The sequence below is a fragment of the Vipera ursinii genome, assembly GCF_947247035.1.
Source record: "Vipera ursinii genome assembly, chromosome: 1".
NCBI classification, from domain to species: Eukaryota; Metazoa; Chordata; class Lepidosauria; order Squamata; family Viperidae; genus Vipera; species Vipera ursinii.
In genome coordinates, this window is record NC_139512.1 from 279,607,853 (window position 1) to 279,630,684 (window position 22,832).

The window sequence follows — 22,832 nt, forward strand, 5'->3', positions numbered from 1 at the left end:
TAGATTACTTTCCAAACTTAAGAAATTTTTATATAATCACATCATTCTTATATTCTTATATTCTATTACCTATGCCAATATTACCCATAAAAATATTACAAATTAACTTCAATCACAAAAAAACCAATTTATATCAATTTTATAAAACTATTCTTCTATCCAACTAAAAGCTTAAAATTTTTCATCCAAATAACAAATCATAACCTACAGAATATCAATAAACACTACTACAAATCTTCCCAATTAACTTTCCATAATCATCTTAGAACTAAAGCAACACGAAATATTACATAATTATTTTATAAGGGTAAAAAATATATCCCCAAATATTTAGTCCTTCTAGCAATTCCAATTCCCATAATCCTTATTACATTATTGTCTCTTACAGTTATGTGACTAAATCTTCAGGCTTGATTCATTCGTCCAGAAGTAACACGCCTGTTCCAATTTCTGGCCTTCTCCAGTGGTAATGAAATTTGACCCACTCCTGTATCTTTCACATCTGCCTGTGTTAACCCTTCAGCAACATGCAGGTTCTCTCTGGAACGTTGAGACTCTCTCTCACCTTTTTTCTTTGTAGATTCCAAAGATGGTATGGGGACTGCTTTTAAAACATTACTGTAGAAATCACGTGCCTGAATCTCCGTGGTAAAACAGTACCTCGTACCTTCATAGGTCACCACCATCCCCACTGGTATTTGCCATCTAAACTTAATATCACGTCATCTCAATTCTTGTGTCAAAAAAGCAAATTCCTTCCTTTTCCTTAAAATCTTTGCAGGGATCTCTTTTAAAATCAGAACTTTTTACTCAGCAATTACAAAATCAGTGTTGTAGGAGGCCTGGATAACTTCATTTCTAATCATTCTCTTTGTAAAATAAACCACCACATCTCTAGGTAGTTTCCTTTGTCTTGCGATCCACGAATTAACACGGAAGATTTTATCTATATCTCGCATTATTTCATCTGCTGGTCGCTTCAACACCCCTTCCAAAGCCTCAGAACCCATTTTCTCCAAATTTTCCTTAGGATTTTCTATTAGGCCTCTGATTCTTAAAGCAAATTCCATCTGAGAATATTGTGTCGAAATCAAATCATAATTCATTTTCTCTATTACATTTTCAGTTTCTGTCATTTTGGCTTCCAATCTAATATCATTTTGAGCAAGATCTTCCACTCTGTCATCCAAAATCTCAATACTTTTAACCCTTTTAACATTCCAGATGTGATGTCTGCTCTCATTTCTTTTAATTTCTCTGTAAACTTCTCCTCCAACTTTTTCTCCATTATCTCAACAAATTGCTGCATTTGCTTTTCCATAGTCTCTTGCAACAGATTCTGCAAATCTTTTACTGTAAAAGCTGATACAGATTCAGATGCAGAGGACAATGAAGTTTTCACTGAAGACTGCTGCCTCAGGGCAGGAACTTTAGAAGATATAGCCACCATTTTCACCCTCTATTGTTAACTGCGCACTTTCACATGCAGATTCAGCAAAGTCCATTGAGTTAAAGATCAAAACATCATCTTCACCAAAATCTCCTGCATCTCTCTGCCTGCGTCCTCGTTCTCAAAAGCTCTTCCTTGCTAGCAGGGATGGTTGCGAACGCCCTGTTCTGCTCCAAAAAAACCCGGAGGAGAGGCGCCTCGCAGTCCGGAGCATGCCCAGGCTTCGGGGGGGCTCAATCCTTCCGCCGCCAAAACTATAGGTTCTGGCAGCCCCGGAGAGCTCTACCCCTACCTGGACGCTCACCCCCTCCTCTTCTCCGGAGGTGGGGGCTTCCGAGCCGCCGAACAGCTGATCAGCACTGTTTTCGGCGGCTCTACGGAGCTGCGAGGCTGACAGCCAGGAAATGGCTGCCTCCAATGGAGAAACAAAAGTCCAGTTAGTTATGCTGGAGCCACATTGAGGAATGTTTTAAAAAACAAAACTATTAAGACCAATCCCCGTGTAATTTAGTAGAAAGAAAGATGCAGCAGACAGCTTCAGACTGCATTAAATGTAGGCCAGCTGGGTTCCCTACAGCTCTCTTACTTATGGCATCTGTGTGGGAAGGTACAAAATGCATTCTGGTAAATGCTTCTGTTGTTTCTTTAGCTATTTGGTTGCCACTTCCATAATTGTTTCCCCTATTGATTTATTAGTTGCAGGGAGCTAATTGACATAAGGCTATCCCTCCACCTGTGCTTTGGGTCTAGGCTAACTTTTTGCTTGCATCTGGCCATTCCAACAGTTATGGGAAGGCACAGGACGCAATATGGCCTCCTGTCAGCAGGCAGTTCTTCTCAATATCAGATAAATAATAGTGGACATGCTTGGTTGTCCTTAGCAGGATAAAAGATCTGGATATTCCCTTATCTTATGGCTCTTGTATTTTATTCATTCAAATCAATTAACATGGAAACTGGGTTACTCATTTAAAGAAAGGATTGACTTCGTAGAGCACCGAGGATCACTGTCTGAATGAGAAAGAGAAAAATATATATGTTTCAGGAGGAACCTTTAACTTGTTATATCTCAACTGTTAAAGGCCTGGAGACTAAAACACATGGAAAACAGTTGCAGGATTTAAAAACTTTAAAAACTGCATTTCTTTTATAAGCCTTCAGTTGACCTAATAAATGCATTATCCAATGAGGATTTTTGAAGCTTGTTTGGCTGCTTTTGTCTTTAAGATTAGACACTGGAAGACCAAAGGCCAAGCAAGCTATTGTGTTGAACACAGTGGCTGTGCAAATATGTTTCTAAAATAGGTTGTATTAAATACTTATAGCTGCATGCAATGTGAAGCAAAGCTTACACTCTTTCTGATGTATACAAATCTGTTTGGATTGCATTTCAGGATTTTTATTATGGGCCCTTCAAAGAGCTGTTTGGTTTCAGTGGGTCTCAGCCTCAGCTAGCTATAAATTCTTTAACTGCACCACACCATGCTTCCACTGTGCAGATATTTAAAGAGCTAGCTACTTTGCAGCATCCACTGTTTGAGGTGAGCTCTCCTTCAAAATAACAAAGAGCATGTTTCTTCTAAGTAGGGGCCACATTACTTGGCTCTGTAATAGCACTTTCAAAGAAAGCCAATTGGTCTAGCGCAGGGGTGTCAAACTCGCCATGTCACGTGACGTGTCATGATGTGATGTTTTTCCTCTTGCCAGAGCTGGGGTGGCATGGCTTCCACGTTACGCATCTGGCTGGTAGGCCGGCAGTTTGACACCCTTGGTCTAGCACAGGGGTAGGCAACCTTGGCTCTTTTATGACTCGTGGACTTTAACTCCCAGAATTCCTGAGCCAGCATGGCTGGCTCAGCATGGCTGGCTCAGGAATTCTGGGAGATGAAGTCCACAAGTCATAAAAGAGTCAAGGTTGCCTACCCCTGGTCTAGCAGTTAAGACATCAGGCTAGAAACTGAGAGACTATGAGTTCTGATCCACTGTTAAGCCTGAAAGCCAGCTGGGTGACTTTGGACCAGTCACTCTCTTCCAGTCACAGGGTAATTGTTGTGGGGAAAATAGAAGGAGGAAGGTGTGTTCGATATGTTTGCTGCCTTGAGTTATTTTTTTAAAATAATAAAGGTGGGATAAAAATATAAATAAATAAATAAATAAATAAATAAATAAATAAATAAATAAATAAATAAATAAATAAATAAATTAAAAAATATGCCTTTCATACCTGCTGCTGGTCGTCAGGCTGCACCCAACTGTGACAGATGGCAGAACAGTGCAATAGGGCTTTGCTGGTATAAACAAAACTGCCTTTTAGCCAAGCTGATTCCATGTCCCATCAGTTCCACCCAGCAAGGAAAGCTTTAAGCATTTCCACGGCACTTCCTTTGGTGTTGTATGGACATACTGTACTTCCTACCAGGCAAAATATAACTTGGGCTACAATATGAGATCCTCTCCATTTCTCATATTTTTTTTCTTTCCTATCCTTTTCTGTCTATGAATATATTTTAAAATATAGCATATGAACCATAGTATATGCATCCTAATAAATACATTTTCTGTAATATGTGTGTGTGTGTGTGTGTGTGTGTGTGTGTGTGTGTGTAATTGGAACACTGCATTTCAAAATTTAATAAACTGGAAAGAAGGATGTTGGCACATTTGTTCAAATACTGATTCATAAAGTGAGAATTAAGATTTGCACAAAAGAGAGAATAAAAACTTTTTTCTTAGCCCTCCAAGATCGTAGGTGTCAAATTCGCCACGTCATGTGACGTGTCACGACGTATTGCAACATTTTTTTACATTGCCAGAGCTGGGGTGGGCACGGTCTCCATATGATGCAACCAGTCTGCGGGCCGGCAGTTTGACACCCTTGCCCTAGATGTTACATTGGCAGAGTGATCTCATTATCTGATCCCACACATTTATTTGACAGGGCAATGCTTCAATTTTCAGTTCATAAGTTCTTACGCTTGTTATGTATTAACAAATTTTTAACACTGTGCAGAATGATAAATGTGCAATTGAATCCTAGCATCCAGATATATTAAGAGACATCAATTTGTCTCCAGATTATATGGCCATAAAACATGGTTTCCACCTCTGCGTATAGCATTCTCCCCAATTCAGCTCTTCTAGGAGCAGAAAAGGATACAGGACATAGCAACTAAAAAATGAAAAATTGGTAATGAACCGGTAGCTAATTTTTTGTTGCCCAGGCCCAGAGTGGACTTCTGGAAGTGGCATCCATACAGAGAACCAGTTGTTCACATATTTGAATCCCACCACTGTGCATTCTTATACACTTATCTGGGAGTAGACCTATTCAACCAAATGATTATTCTTTCTCAGTAACAGATAGAATTGCATGGCAAGAGCTTTTTGAAGGTTTTTGCTTTGTACAGGACAAAATACATTAGCATTTGAGCACTGTTTGCTTTTAATCTCTCCACTGAATTGCTGCGATGACAAGGCCAGAAATTGCTATCTTGTCTGAAACCCAAAACTGAAATTGACAGGAATGATTACTGCTTCTATGGCTTCCTTTTCTTATCAGTATTTTCTCAACAAGACCCTGGGGGAAATCCTTGAAGGGGGAAAAAAAAGAAAAGAAAAATACATTTTTTTAATGTGTACTGCAGACAATCCCTACTGAATATTTTAGTTTATTCAGCATACGGAGTATGATGGCATATGGAGAAAGAATAAACAATAAAAGTTGCACTTTGTACTTAACTATATTTTGAGTGCCTTGGAACGGAATCTCTTTAGTTTGGTCAAAATAAAATACTTTCTAGTTCACCTTTTTAAAAAGCTTGTTCTTAAAGGGGAAAAATGTATTTTGTAGCTAGATAACAAGGCAAGGTGCCAAGATTCTCATTTCTTGAAGGAGATCAAGAAGCAGAATTATAATACATTTTGCAGTGCTGGTATTTGAGGCACTCTTCCCACTAATAACAAACCAAGCTGACTGATTTTTTCCCCAATACATAAATCCACTCCTTTAAAAATTTAAGAAAATCCTAACTATGCTTTTTCTTGTAAACACTAATATTAACTACCATTTCTGTTCCAGCAAATAGTCTATCTTCCACAGACCTACAAATGAAATTTTCAAGATACCGGTAAATGTCACACATTCAGTGAAGGTACTGCAGGGATCAAGCAACAAGACTTCAAACTTCAAGTTGGTGTTCCTGTGAAAGAGATAGGCTTTTGAACAATTTCTGAATTTTCTGCCTTTTGGATAAACGGAACAATTATTTTAGTAGGCATGTGCTACCACAAATCATGCATCATCAGACTTTATTTACCTGGTACCCTTCAGCTGTTTTGAGGTCTATGACTCTAAAATTAACAGCCAGAATCAGCATGAATCACTCTTTGGTATTTGCTAATGTGAAGTATGAGATATAAACCATTGTGTTCTATTTCAATAGCTGCCTTTCTACTCAATTTGGGATGGTCAGTTCTGTCAAACCTGCTTGCTCGTGAGGCACATTTATGTCTAAATGCATCAGTGCACCTAGGACAGAGACAGGCTAAAATAAACTACATCAACATCTGCTTGAGAAAGGCTGGACTTCTGCAATTCTTCTGTTTCAATATAAAGAAAAAGAAGCCACGGATACTCTGCAAAATGCATCATGATAAAGCTGAATTTGAATTTCAGGACTGATGTGGTTATTGGATCAGCTACAAACTACATATTTCATCAAAATATTGTAAACAAGATTAGTCTCAACATGTAACCCCAAATATCTCTTCACCATCTGCTGAAGATAGTACAAGTCCAAATTACATATGATTATTCCTCTGCTGACTTTGTTCGCTATCTGCTCAAAAGGTAGAACAGATAAGAGAGAAAATGGTAAATGTTACGTTTTCAGAACCTTATTTCAAGAACTTCTCACATTTACTAATCTTGAACTCAGGATTTTATTAGTATGCTATTTTCTTAGTATGAAATAATGCCAACTTTAATCAGTTATTAAAAAACCCCTAAAGGATTTTATGGAAATTTGGAACTAATAGAATTGTGGATCCTTTCTGTGGTTCCTAAGTCAATCTATGTGCAATCTTTTATGCTTCCTCTAAACAGCAACCTGTACTCTCTGTTTGGTCACTGGTGAACAGTTCTGGCAGAAATTAAAACAAGTAAAATGTTATTTGTCAGAGTTTTGTAATCATCATCATCATCAACCTCCATGACATTATTTCCATGGATGATCACCTATGAGGAAATAAGGGTATGAAACTATCAGGATTTCATAGGTGCTTAAAAAGAATGCTTTGAAGAAATGCATAAGTCAGTGATGGAAATGATAAATTAACCAAGCAGACTAGAGAGATGTTTGCCAAAGATATAAATCAATCCTCACTTTGTTTCTTTTTTTCTCCCTCCCCATTTGAGAAAGTAATGATTTTGAAGAAAGGGAAGCAGTGTCTTTCTAATGTCCTGGAGCCATCTCACCAATGGAATAATCAGCATTAAGAATTTTTTAAAAGAATCCCTTACCTTTAGGATAATGAGGGGCTATGAGAAGAATGAGCTTTCCTCTAGTCCCTGCAGGCAGTAACACAAATTTTTATATATATTCTTTGATAAGATTAAAAATGTGAATCCCAGGCATTAAAATTAACAAACGAAGTGAACACTGGGATGGAATAAGAAAAACTAAAACAGTTTTTATGGCTAAAAAATCAAGCTTTCATTGGCTAACTGCCAACATCGTCAGGAGGGAAACACTGGGGTGGGTGATTGCGTTTATACTGTTGGTGTCTGCACTCCGCTCATGGAGCGCGTCACCGGTCTGTTTGTTGAGGCTGGCCGTATTCCTTTGAGTTGTCATGCATCCGTTTTGGGGGGATGTAGTTGTCTCTGGGTGTCTATTGTCAAAAGTGGATTGCTGGAACTGTCAGCAAACTATATATGTTAAGTATTTGTCAAGTCTTTTGAATACCTTGCTAATTAAATCTTCTTTCCTGTTTCAGCCTAACCCAAGGCTATCCACAGGCTATAGTCACAACTTACGACAGTTCATTACTTGTGTATATTATTCAAATTGCTAATAAAGAATTAGGGAGGCTGATATGGCCATTTCAAACTTATTTTGTTCTCATCAGTCAGTCATACCCTTTATCTGAGATTCGAACCTGGGCTAATTATATATTATTTATTTATTTATTTTATTTATTTTAATTCCATTTATATCCCGCCCTTCTCCGAAGACTCAGGGCGGCTTACAAGCTTAGCAGTAGCCTTCATTCTATGTATATGCCTGCTTATTAGGGCTTTCACACACACCCCAGCGGCATTATTACAAAGTCAGTATTAGGCAGTTGTTTTAACCCCTAGGCCATAGGCTCTTTCTCTCTTTATTAGCTAGGAAGTAAGGGAGATATATGTGTTAACAAATATATCTCCCTGTGGCCTAGGGGTTAAAACAACTGCCTAATATATAATTAGCCCAGGTTCAAATCTCAGATAAAGGGTATGACTGACTGATGAGAACAAAATAAGTTTGAAATGGCCATATCAGCCTCCCTAATTCTTTATTTATTTATTTTTAATTTTATTTTAATTCCATTTATATCCCACCCTTCTCCGAAGACTCAGGGCGGCTTACAAGCTTAGCAGTAGCCTTCATTCTATGTATATGCCTGCTTATTAGGGCTTTCACACACACCCCAAGCGGCATTATTACAAAGTCAGCTTATTGCCCCCAACAATCTGGGTCCTCATTTTACCTACCTCGGAAGGATGGAAGGCTGAGTCAACCTTGAGCCTGGTGGGATGCGAACCTGCACTAATTGCAGGCAGCTGGTGTTACTTAAGGAGGCATTAGCCCACTGCTACACAGACACACACACACACACACACACACACACACACACACACACATATATATATATATATATTCCTCCATAGATTTTGGTAACATGCACTTTTCCTATTCAATTATCCTAAGATGATCTAGATATTGAATTTCATCAGTCCCTCAATCTGTAATGTAAAGAACTGGAACAAGAAATAAAGCAAGCTGCAGAAGGGATTTGCTACATAAATGCTGTTTTGTGTGCTCAGTCTAGTATGCAAACCAATTCATCTTTGTCATATTACAATGCCTTTAAATTTTTGGGTCCATACTATAAATCTGGAGTTCTTCATCCTAACCCCTTTTCATTAGCTGGTATTTATTTAGATGGCCTGAGGGTCATCTCCAACTCATATAATTGTGGATTAAAAGAATAAGAGTAGTCATAAAAATAAAATCTGTTAATTTTTAAATTATCAATTGCTTTATACAGAAGCTAAAACAGGTATCACAATAATATCTAAACACATGATGAACATAAAACTATTCACCAGGACAACATCCCAGCAGAAATGTATAGCACACTGAAAATATCTTGAGAAGTTGGCACAGCGTATATCAGATGAGGGGTTTTTTTTGACCATGAGCCCTTATTCTGAGCTCACTATATTACCTGGAACGTGGACGCAGATGGTAGTGAATAGTTTTGTTAGAAAAACCTCAGTAAGCCTGCAAACAGTTCAGCTATAGAGATACAGTTATAGAGAAGGCAAGGAATCAGAAAGGTGAGAAAAAGAAGGCCAAATATATAAAAGTGAGGATAATGGAACATATCACTGTGTTATAGTGCTATCCACCAATCCTTGAGCCAACAAAAAATTATGCCAGCATAATTTTTGCTGCCTTCATTACTGAAATGAAGAACAAACATGGAATGAGCAAAGGGAGCAAATGTTGAACCCTTTTCCTCTTGCACCATGATGTCACATGCCAGTACATAATGAAACATGTGTCATGACATCACAATACAATTATTATTTTCATGAAATGTTGGCTTGCTGCAGAGCCCCAGGTTAATCTTCATTCTGCATAGTAATGAGGCTGATAAATGATGCTGTCCTTTACAGATTTAATGCTGGCCAAGTTATGTAAAGTGTTGGGTGAATTCTCCTGGCTTCATTGCTTGTTATGGTGGGGAAAATAATCATCAATCACTTTAACATGGATGAAGTGGGGCAGGATGATTGTGCTTTCAAATTGTTGCTCTAAAAGGAGCTGGGTGATAAGAGAGGGGTGCAGTAGATGATGCTACTGCTCAGTGTAGCCCCTCCTGTCCATCTGTAACCTGTCTGCTGTATTATTTCTGAATCCAAATTTAAGATTTTTCTCACCCAGGGACACTCCCTGAGATGGGTGGTCATAGAAATGGAATGAATGAATGAATGAATGAATGAATGAATGAATGAATGCATCTAGTACTTTCATGAAAGAGCAACTCAATTGACAGGAAACAAATACAGAACAATGACATAGAACTAATGAGGAAGGAATAACCTGAGCTACAGTAGCTCAACCTTTGATTCATGCTAAAAGGAATGTTGTGCTGGCAGCAAATGACCAAGAAGTCCATTCAGATGTAAATTGTGGTCAGCCAAAGCAAACATGCAATTGCCATTAACTCAGACGTAATAGCACTAGTCAGCATGATGGTGCCAAATCTGTAATGGAATAGGCAAAATGGCGCCTCTACCCCCACCAAGGAGAGCATGAACAGCTAGAGGAACTAGAGCTGCAGGGAACCAGTCTGAAAAGCAGGATAATCATTACAGTATAGTGTTCATGTGTGAGTACAAAGAAATAATAAAAGAAGTGAAAACAATTTTAAAAATGGCTTTGTGAAGTCCTTTTCAGCAGAACTAGGAGAAACCTGTGATGCACACAGCAGTAAGAGAATGACTAATAGGAAGTGACTTTTTCCTGCTTTAATTCAACCTTTACATGTTAACCTACATATTCTATGGTTTTAGGACCATCAGTGCAGCCCTGCTTTCTAAAGAGAGTGCTAGATGTATTTTTAAGTACAGGTCTAGCACTCTGTCAGAAGAGTGTTAAACTCATACTGAAACAGATTAACAACCCAGGACTAGCATTTTTCAAAAGAAAACTAAATCTGTGCTTATAAGTGCCCTACATATGTCCTGACAATTGGTTTGGAAAGTACCAGTTAAGCAGAGTCTGGTATCTGGTCTCTCCTGCAACTCAAGTCAAAATGGCCACAGAGGGCAAAGTTCAAGGACCAGTGGGGAGAAAGAGCATGCCCTCAACAACCTAAAATGGCCAATGGAAGCTGGACAGATTTCAAGACCTCATTGCAAGTGGAATAATTGGTGAAGTATGTCAGATAGCATACATAATAAATTATGAGGGGAAAAAGAGGAAACCACTGCTTTGAAAGGACAGCTAAGAATGACTTTAATCTGCCTCAGATAGGGCCGGAGAGTAAAACAAGTGCGACAGCAACAATGCAACAACAAAAACAACAACAACAACAACGAATTCTAGCTCCTAAGGAAAATAGGTGGGCATGGAATGTTGCAATGCATCAGATGGCTAAAAAAGTAAAAAAGAGCATTGGAAGAATATCTGAAGAAAATTCACTGAAGCTAGTATATCAAGAAGCTTACTGACTACTGGAGAGACCAAATTGGCCTACACGAAAGACCAAATGAGGAACAGAATAGAGGCATGGGAAAGCAAAGCATTACATTGTCAGTACATTAAAAAATAGCCGGGAAATGGACGATTCAGAGGAGGAGGAGGAGGGGGGTGTTGGAGAGCCTGCAGAGGACAGCCCTGAGGCTTTGCAGAGCCCTCAGCCAGGCCCCTCCCATCTGGTTACGATGCAGACCCAGCTGTGTGAGCCTGACAGCGTGGATGTAGATGACCCACAGCTGGCCCTGTTCAAGGATGCCCAATGCAGGAGGCAGTCAATCAGGAGTAAACAGAGGAAGGCAATGGGGCACCTTGGAAGGAGGCAGAGAGAAGCCACGCCTTGAACTGTTTAAAAGGGGGAATGTGTGGGAGGGCTGGTTTGCTGAAGGCAACCATTTGAATAGCTCCTGTTTCATGGCTCGTGTTTTTGTTTTGCTCTGTTTGCTCTGTTTTGTATCAATAAATTTGGCAGGCTTAGTTCCAGCCTTTTTCCTTTTTGTAAAGGGGTTGTCCCTGCCTTTTCTGCAGGGCCGGTAGTAGGCTGGTACAGAACAGAAGACTGCAACAGATAGCCAATGCAAAGCTGAAGAAACACTTGACTACCTGGCTAGCTGCTGCAAGAAGATCACACAAACTGATTACAAGCAAAGGCATGACAAAGTAGCAACAACAGTGCCTTGGAAGATCTGCAAGAAATATCATTTGCCTGCAAGAAAGAACTGGTGGGACCATAAAATAGAGAAAGTCATAGAAAATGAAGAAGTTAAATTGCTCTGGGACTTTAGAATTCAAACAGGCACTTGCCACATAACAACCCAGACTTAACAATTGTTGATAAGAAAGCCAAAAAGTCTTAGCATAGCAGTACCAAGAGACAGCAGAAGATAAGAGAAAGAACTGGAGTAGATCACAAAATAGAAAGACCTACAAACAGAAATAGAACAACTGTGGCAGAAGCAAGCAAAGGTAGTCCCAATAGTAATAGACGTCTTGAGTGATATCCCAAAACAACACTTGAACACCATTGGCATTGACAAATGTACCATTAGTCAATTGCAAAAGGCAGCTTTACTTAGAATAGCTTAAAATTTGTGACGATATCTGTAACAACATCAAACATCCAGAGCTGCCTAGCCCAGGTCCTTGTTATTCTGTTAAACAGAGTTGGAAGGGACCTTGGAAGTCTTCTAGTCCAACCCCTGCTCAAGCTGTCCAATCTCTTTTAAAAAACCTCTAGTGATGGAGCACCCACAGCTTCTGAAGGTAAGCTGTTCAATAAATCCGGGTATCTCACAACAATCCCGCCCCCAAAGGCAATAAAATCAATAACACATACAAATGGTAAGTGTGATGAGGTGAGGATTCTCACTCTCCTTTCCCAAAGGCCTGGGTAAAGAGCCAAATGTTCACAACTTTTCTAAACAACAGAATTTGGGCCATTTGGATCTTGGTAGGGGGGAAACATCATTCCAGAAGGCAGGAAGATATGAAAGGGAAAAATGGTCACCAGGACCTATTCCAACTAGAATCAAGGTAAGAAGAGGCCCATTCAGGCATGTCCTCATATGATATCAAAAAGTCAAGATGGCAACTCTGACTGTGTGATCAAAGCTTTGCTCCTTAGATATTTTGACCTTTTAAGCTTCCCTTGTGATTGCCTCTTGTCCATGCCTGATAGATAAAAGTGTCAAAGAATTATACCAAGGATTATATTAGTAGTGTATGTTAGACATTCTGTTTCCAAAGGACTATGAAGTATGAATGCAACATCTTTTTTGAAACACACGACATAAAATTGCTAACCATTCAGCTCCCCTATCCAAAATTTGCAAAACCTCATGTTTTAAAAGAAGCTATAGTGGGTTAGGACACTGAGCTTGTCGATCAGAAGGTTGGCAGTTTGGCGGGTTGAATCCCGAGTGCCGCGTAACAGAGTGAGCGCCTGTTACTCTTCCCAGCTTCTGCCAACCTAGCAGTTCGAAAGCACGTAAAAATGCAAGTAGAAAAATAGGAACCACTATGGTGGGAAGGTAACAGCGTTCCGTGCGCCTTTGGCATCTAGTCATGCCAGCCACATGACCACGGAGATGTCCTCGGACAAGCGCTGGCTCTTCGGCTTTGAAACGGAGATGAGTACCGGCCCCTAGAGTTGGAAACGACTAGCACGCATGTGCTGGGGAACCTTTACCTTTACCTATAGTAAATACTAGACCACACAGCAAAAATGCACTTTGAATATAGCAAAATTTAAGTTAAGGAGATCAGTGTTGTATCTGTTCAAGAATAAAAGCGGGATAGTTTATATGAAAAACCCTATTCCCAGGCAATTAGCAGCTACATAAATTAGCAGAAGATGAATGCAGGGTTTTTCAGTGTTAGAGGAGACATTGCAGACTGAAACAATTATGACATTTTCTACAGTTAAAAAAAAATCCTGTCAGACCAGAATACTGCCTTACTGACACAGACAATAAAGTGGATTAGATGTTTTTGCTGAGCCATATATCCTACTGGTGATGTGGAACAAAGTGATAAAAAAGCTTAGCACAAGGGATGCTTAAGATGAATAAATGGAGCAAGGATAAGTGGAGGAAAACCCGCCAGTTTGCTCATCTCTTGCTCAAGCTAAATCTCCTGCTTTTCTAGCTGCCTCTCTAACACTTCACTGAAGAAATATTGTCATTACTTGAATTTCATGGAACAATTAAGAGAAACCAGGATCAAGAATAATACACAAACTGTGCAGTATATGAGATACTTTCTAGAGTAATGTAAGCTATATTATCCACATAAAGAAGCAGTTCTGGAGCCAACCTTGACATGGAAAGTGAAATATACAGTTCACAGTTACAGTTCAAAGTTACAATGGCACTGACAAAAGTGACTTAAGATTTTTCACACTTATTGACCATCGCAGCATCCTCATGGCCATGTGATTTCCATTCGGATGCTTGACAACTGGTTCATATTTATGACTGTTGCAGTATGCCGGGGGGTTATGTGACCATCTTTTGTGACCTTCTAACAAGCAGAAGGAAAACCAGATTCCCTTAACAACCGTGTTACTAACTTAGCAACTGCAGTGATTCACCTAACAAATGTGGCAAGAACAGTTGTAACGTGGGGCAAAACTCACTTAACAAATTCCTCATTTAAGAACGTAAATTTTGGGCTCAGTTGTGGGTCATGAATTGAGGACTGCCTGTGTTCCCTTACACAACTGAAATACCAGGCAAAGGCATTGTCAAAGATGGTTGGAATTTTATGCTTTGCAGGAGTTGAACAAAGGAGTAATTTAGGCTGAAGTTGAAGTCAAGAAAATCCAAGGAACTCCTTACTAGTGCAAACTTAAGTGAAAGAGTTTCATTCAGATTTGAATGCATACTTGCTAATAATATGCAGTTATTTACAGATTCAAAGTAAAACAATAGTGAATATGGGAGGTGCAAAAGTTTGAAGTTATGCTGGTCGCTTCTTTATCATTCTTCCAGTTCAGAGATATTCTTAGGGTTCCTTGTACAGCATGCAGAGATTTTTCTCATCTTCTGGTCTCTTAGGGATTCATGGACACATACAGTGCATTCAAAAAGGATTCAGATCCCCCTTCACTTTGGTCAATTTTGTTATGCTTCAGCCTGATTCTACGGTTATTAAAATTCATTTTTTTTAATTTACACTCAGTACTCTATAATGACAAAATGAAAGCCAAATTTTAGAAATCTCTATAAATTTATTAAAAAGAAAAATCAGAAATAGGCACAAATATTCAGACCCTTCACTCAGTACTTTGCTGAAGCACCTTTGGCAGCAATTACAGCTTCGAGCCTTTTGGGGTATGGTGCGACAAACTTTGCACACCTGCATTGGGGGATTTTCTGCCATTCTTCCTTGCAAATCCTCTCAAGTTCAGTCAGGTTGGATGGCGACTTTTGGTGGACAGCCATTTTCAGGTCCCTCCAGAGATGTTCAATAGGAGTCACGTCAGGAAATTGGCTGGACCACTCTAGGGCATTCACAGAGTTGTACCTAAGCCAGTCCTTTGTTTCTTGGCTGTGTGCTTAGCATTGTTGTCATGTTGGAAAGTGAACCTTTGGCCCAATCTGAGGTCCTGAGTGCTGTGGAACAAGTTTCCATTGATGTTGTTCCTGTACTTTGCTCCATTCAGCTTTCCCTCAACCCTGACCAGTCTCCCAGTCCCTTCTGCTGAAAATTAGCCCCCACAGCATGCTTCACTGTTGGAATGATATTGGGCAGGTGATGGGCAGTGCCTGGTTAATCAGAAAAAAATGAATTTCAACCACTGAAGAATCAGGCTGCAGCATAACAAAACTGTCAAAAGTGAAGAGCTGAATACTTTCTGAGTGCGCTGTATAATCTGAGTAAGAGTCATAAATATTTGCATGCAGCTGTAGTAATTATTAGGTTAGGCTAGTATATGGGCCTGGCCACTCTGATTCAGTACTTTAACCATATATACCTATGGGTGAGTCTCATCATCTGAAGTAATATTTTAAATTAGCCACATATATAAAGGGACGCGGTGGCTCAGTGGGTTAGGACGCTGAACTTGTCGATCAGAAGGTTGGCAGTTTGGCGGGTCGAATCCCGAGTGCCGCGTAACAGAGTGAGCGCCTGTTACTCGTCCCAGCTTCTGCTAACCTAGCAGTTCGAAAGCACGTAAAAATGCAAGTAGAAAAATAGGGACCACTACGGTGGGAAGGTAACAGCGTTCCGTGTGCCTTTGGCGTCTAGTCATGCCGGCCACATGACCATGGAGATGTCCTCGGACAAACGCTGGCTCTTTGGCTTTGAAATGGGGATGAGCACCGGCCCCTAGAGTCGGAAACGACTAGCACGCATGTGCGGGGGAACCTTTACCTTTACCTTTTGTAATGGGGTAAGCTCCCGTTACTTGCCCTGCCAACCTAGCAATTTGAAAGCACGCAAATGCAAGTAGATTAATGGGAATGGAACAGCATTCCGGGTACCTCTGGTGTACACCTATGCCAGCCACATGCCCATGGAAATGTTTTCAGAGAATGCTGGGTCTCTCGGCCAAGAAATAGAGATGAGCACCGTGCCCTAGAGTCACACATGACTGACAAGGAAGCCTTTACCTTTACCTTACATAGACATCATGCTTGCCTATATAATATAGGATGCTCTTTAGAAAGACATCTTTAGCAATCTGGCTTTTTCTAAATGTATTGGGACCTTGATTCTACTGGATGGAGATTCTGAGCTATTCTCACACTGCTGGTATAAAGCAGGCTGTTTATACTAAGGTTCATTATATATTTGTACTTCTTCAAATCAAATTAATCTTCTAGGATGGTGTTCCTCCTGCCGCAACAATTACAGCTGTAACATTTGATATTTGTTTAAGATTTAGTTTCTGAAATGAGATTTTGGCTACAAAAGAACAGAACTGAAAACAACTGAAGCTATTTTGTTTGTCCTTGCTTTCTCCATTACTCTCTAGCTGAAACCTCCCAAGAGCATAATTGCAACTGAGTCACTGATGCATTCAAATCTTCATCTTCTGGCTTAATAAAGGCTTAAATTAGCTGTAGGTCTCATCATCTGAAGTAACATTTTAAATTAAAAAGTCCTAGCTATTCATTTAATATAGATTTAATAAGACATTTGTTCATTAATAAAAACAGCTCATCACTGCACATTAAAACATATTCATGTTGAAGTTTACATATACAGACATAATTGATTTACAAATGCTGAAGTGTCTGTTGGTATTAGTTATGATTGGTTACTGTAAACATGTTGAAAGATTCACAGCTTTTGTGAATCTGAATGAACCAGTTTTCAGTTTGTAAAGCAGTTCAAACCATCTGATGTAAGCATTATTTCTAAATGGCATGGGTCCGGGTTACTTACGGGAGCACCTGCAGCCGGCATCAACTTCCCTTTGTCCAGTGCGCTCCCACAGAGAGGGCCTCCTTAGGGTGCCGTCGGTCAAAGAGTGTCGACTGGCGGCCCCCAGGGGGAGGGCGTTCTCTGTGGGCGCGCCAGACCTGTGGAACCGTTTACCGGTGGAGCTCTGGATGGCTCCCGACCTTCGCTCCTTCCGACGTGACCTAAAAACATATTTATTTGAACAAGTGGGCCTGGTCTGATGGGTTTAGGGGTATTTTAATGTTACTGTATTAATTGTATTGAATTGGGCTGTAATATTTAACATTTTTTTAATTTTTGTATGTCGTATTTTATTGTATTGCCCTGAGTCCTTTGGGAGAAGGGCGGTATAGAAATTAAATTATTATTATTATTATTATTATTATTATTATTATTATTATTATTATTATTATTATTATTATTATTATTATTATTTTGACTGGAAAAATTTCTAACATTGCAAAATGGATGAAAGGAAAGAGAAAAGTACCTGGAAGAAGGAATGACATGAAATTAGAGGAGGCCTGAATATATCCATGAAGTCATCAAGAATTGACTTTGATTCAAAGAGACTCTCTTTTTCCATGAGAATGAAACGGTTTGATCTTTACATATTTATTTATCAAATGCATTAATCTGAACAGTTCCCTGGACATCCTTTTGAGCACCAGACTCACTTAATGCTGCTACAAAGAGCTAGTTAGGACTGTCACTCAGATGTGAAATTAGTTTGATTTCCCTGTTGAATTTTTAACTTGGATATATAAACATATTTTATGTTCATAGGTGCTTTCTCATTTGAAAAGGCCTAGACAATTTTGATGAAACGCACAAAGGCCTTGAAAAGCTGTAACTAGCTAATGGTTATTGCCGTGACTGAAATATGGGGTAAGATTAGGTTTTGGAGTATGAGGACTTGTATTCTCTCTTTCACAAAGTGACTCTGTGATGTAACATTGAAGGTTCATACTTTACTTCAGTGTTTCTCAATCTCTGACAACTCCCAGATGTGTGGACTTCAATTCCCAGAATTCTCCAGCCAACTTGGTAGAGAAGTCTGGGAGTTGATGTCCATACATCTTAAAGCTGCCAAAACTAACAGCGTTAGTCTTTTGTTTATTTTCAAAGATTGGTGGCATGCTTAACAAAATCTCATGATAATACTCAAAAAATAAAGGACAAGTGAAACTGAGCAGTGCACCAAAGGCAAATGACTTCTTGAACTGACTCAACCCCTTTGATAATGAATCTTTCCAAAATTCTTCAAAACTGTAGACAAGAAAGTTGAAAATTTAAATAGTCAGGAGCTGATGTGTTGCTTTTCTCCCTCTATGGCAATGGCTCCCAACATTTTTCATACCCTGCACACCTAGAACGCTTCTGATATATTCTCACACGCCTTACAAAAGTTCAAAACAACAGCAACGATTTCTGTATATACACTATAATTTTGAAAATCCAAGTTTTCGCACTCCTGGAATATCGTCTCACATCCCCAGTTGGAAACCCCTGCTCTATGGAAATAATAACTACAACCTATTTTTCTCATAGTTATATTAATGCATGCATCATGATTACTGCATCTTAGTAGAACCTGAACTTTGATAGTGTTGAGCAGTAAAAATGTTTAGTAGCAAATGTTAAGATGTATATGTATCATTTGTCATACATATACCACACATGGCAGTTTTCCATAGAATTTTGTATGAGGAAGTATTTCCTTTCCTCATATATCACAATTACCTTACCTTCTAGCCCTGCTCTTTCTTTCTTTTAAAATCATGTATGCTGCTGATAATGTCCCTCAGCCTGTATTAATTCAGTTAGAGGGAAGATCCAGCAGCAGAAAAAGATTAACTGACTCTGAGCCAACTGTTACCTCAGTCCATTATTGTTGCTTCCAGTGAAGAAGAGCTTGATTAAAGGAAGGCTGTGTTGTCATTATAGTTGCCACGCATTTCATTCTACAGCTCTATTGTTTTCCTTCAGCTCCTCAAAAGGCTGAGGAAGGAAAGGAGCCTGGGAATTCCTGTCAACATCCTCGGTTGGCCTGTTTTCCCAACTTATGCTGAAGCATCTGCTGCCAAGGATGAATACACCCCTCTGTCTTAGTAGATCAGTGAATGCTCCAGCAGTTTCCTGTCCTTGCATTCAACTTTCAGTCCTGCCCATCCAGCATCTAAGGCAAGCCCCAGCAAGCTGAGCTGGCTCTAATGGTGTGGTTTTTCTTTGTGTGCTCTGAGCTGCCTGACCAATGTTGTGAACAATCTTGCCTCAAGGGCAGTGCATTCTTCTTGTACTGTCTGAGAGGGTCTGCGTTATTCTAGCTTTTTATCATGTTTATTTCACTTTTCATTCCCATCTTCTCCCATCTTTTTGATTGTTTGCCTTTGGGCAGATTTCTGTTCTCTAGCTAAAAATGCAGCTTCACATTGAATTAATGCGTGTCTCCCTGCCAGCTGAGGAGGCGTCTGTCTACCACTGAAGAAACTAACCAAATAAAGAGTAGGTGTCACTCTTTTGTTTATGGTGGGAGTTTGATGACAAGCTGCACCAAGTACAGCCCCACTCCCCAAATCTTAACCAGCTTGATTGCACTGTAGGCACTGTTATTTCGACAGCCTTGCTCACCAGCATCTGGTATAATTGGAAGCAGCAGCCAGCAGGTATCAAATGTCAGTATGAATTGTCTCCTGCTGTGTGAGCATTGACTATGAAATTGATTTGCTGTCTTTCTCTCTCTCTCTCTCCCTCTTTCTCTTTTGTGCAGTTCTGTAAAGATGGTAATGCAAAGAGTAATGTAGGCTTACAAATATCTGGATCACAACTAGGTGGCAGCAAAAAGATACATAATGCTAGGTTTTGGCTGCCATCTAGAGATCATCCAGATTTGTGCCTATAGGCATGTGTACTTTCTCATTGCGTGATTCCCTTTCTGGGTAAGTCATGCTATACAGAGCACAGAAAAAGAAGAGTAAGTAATGGGAAGCCAAGAAAATAACAGGCTTAAAAGGAGATACAAAGAAGAAAAGGAAACGGCTGAAACTATCTGTTCCTTTCTGTCCTTGTAAACCCTCCTTACTTCTACATGTAAAACTAAACTAAACTTTAATGTATAACTTGTGTAAAGGGATCTCTTAAATCAGGGGTGTCAAACTGCCAGCCTGAGGGCTGGATGCATCATAGCAAAACCGCACCCAACCCATTGCCGGCAATAGCAAAAAAAGTCACGATATGTTGTGACACATCACGTGACTTGCGAGTTTGACACCCCTGTCTTAAATGGTTTCATAAACCACACCTTTCAGTCTCCCATTTCTTCTTAATTCATTTATCTTTCTTTCCATAGTTGTTTAGAATTTGATTTCATTTAAACTCTGTATGTTTTGTATTCAGTCTACATTCAATAAATCTACTTATCTTTCTTAAATCTGCTTAGGTGTGCAGAGTTAAATTTCCAAATGTGAGATGAAGCTTTTACATATGGCATTGCCAAAAACTGATCTGCCCTCTTGTAATTTTATTAATGTTCTCAAACTTTCATCATAAATAAATCATGTTTTCATATTATATTTATTTCTTTGCCATCTGTATGTAAAGATAGATTTAAGCTACATATCAAAACAGACCTCTTCCAAACCAGTTGCCCAATGAACAACCCCATTCTGATTTGCAGTATTCTTGGATTTCTGAGTGGCCCGATCACCTTTTCTGTACTCTTTCATTTTCTTTTGGCCATTTAGGTTATCTAGCAGAGCAGAGGTCCCCAACCTTTTGGTCTCCAGGGACCGGTTGCATGGAGACAGGTTTTTCCACAGACAAGAGGGGGGCGTGGTTTTGTGTGCTGTCTGCATCCTGCAGATGGGGCTTTGCTTGGTTGCATGGCCTAGTTGCTGGCATGCCACTGCCTGGCACCGGTCCATGGAGCGGGGAATTGGGGACCCCTGTAGTAGAGCATTCATTCAGAATGTTGCATCTATTACTAACCTATGGATACTCACCTTTCTAATCAGCCAAACAAGTAGGTCAGTTCATACATTCAGATCTACATCTTTGTCTTTTTATTTATAATTCAATCCTACATTTATTTATTAACCCCACTCATCCGCAGAATCTGACCAGCTTCCCTATATCTGTTATCTTTCTCTTCATTTCACAGATATACAGCATATATTTTCTCCCCTCTTTTTGTTTCATCCATATGAGTCCATGTTCTTTTCCATTTTTTTCCTTTATATTGCAGACTGTGATTCTCCATCTATCTTGGCCATCACCACATGGGTCCACAGATAGTGTCCAACATGGATCCTTTGTGACATCAATTGAGACTCTCACCTAATGCTTCCTTATAATAATGAGAGATGTAAACTAGGCCACCAGACTGTGCTAAATACAGCAATTCTGTTTAACAAAAAGCCAGGTTTGATACATTTTGGTCCATGTGCTATAAGCATAATTTTATTCATGCTATTCTATGCAAGCTTGGATCACTAATCTTAGCCTCTACCCCAACAACTAGGATGTGTATGCAGGGTGCTTATATACAGTCAGAGTTTTTACAGCCCAGGTGTGATCACTGTAATTCTGGGCAAATTGACTGTGAGAGGTCTAGTGGAAATAATTAATAAATTATTTTAAAATACCACTACTGCTGCTGAAATGCAACTGTCTGAAGCAGAACATGACATGCCAAATGTGATTGCTATTAAACAGCATCAGTGATTCTCCAAAGAAAAGTCAGATTCACACTGTTGCTAAATATGGTTAGGGAAATATCTGCTTTTTATTCATTAGTTTCATATGTTCTCACTTGAAGCTTCTAGGCATTGGAAAATAAAGATGGTCACCTGCCTCTAGAAACATGCCATTAAGAGAACTATATTTTTAAACTTTTTATTTACAAAACAAAAATATGCTTCAACTCATCTCATCTTCATCTTATTAATTTCGCTCTGGCCAAATCAGGCTGTGGACTCTTCTACAACTGAGTTTAATCCCTGTGAGAATAATCTTTGATCCCAAGACTATGGGGGTAGCTCCTTTTTTTCGTCCCTGACACTTCCTGCTATTCTGAGGCAAGAGACAGATGAAAATTATACTGTATGATCCTAAAATAACCATTACCATTAAGAAAAGAAAAACTCTGTTTCATACTCCCAAATTAAAGACATTATAGAAAATCATCATCAAGTAGTTTCATGGTGTAATGGTCAGCAATCTGGACTCTGAATCCAGTGATTTGAGTTCACATCTCACGGAGACCTACCTTCCTATTTGAGAGCCACCATGATGTAGTAATTAACTACTCCTTAACATGTAGTTTAGTATAGTGTGGGAAGTCAGCCCCCCAGAGAAGGAAATATTAAAAGGTCAGAAAAATATATTTCCTCAAAGAATCTTAAAGAGGCAGAAAAGCATGCCCAGTTTTCTTAATAGCCCCAAGTCTCCTTCTCCCAAACAGAAACCAGCTCTGTAGAAATGCAGATCCAGGAAGGTTGGAGGCCCCCAGCTAGAAGATTAAGAAGACAAAGTCACCTAAAATCTACATATCCCACCCAAAATGTAAGACAGGACATAATAGGATTAACCCAAAGGGGCACACTCAGACTCAGGTCAAAATACATGACACAGGAAATAGAAAGCCTTAAACAGGAACAGGAAACAACCTCAAGAGCCCCAGAGGGTATAAAAACCCACTTCCTACATGTGCTCTCTCTCTTTTCTTCCAGAACCATCTTTCTGTCTGGCTGTCTTCTTCAATAAACTGCAACCTTGTTTCTAAAGCAGTCGCCATGTTGTTTATTCCCGGCTTGGACTGAACCATGATGAAGACTTTTCCTTCAACAATAGAATAAAACTCTACAGTTGTGGAAGCTCACTGGATAACTTTGGATGAGTCACACTGTCATAGGCCAATCTACCTGACAATTTTATTG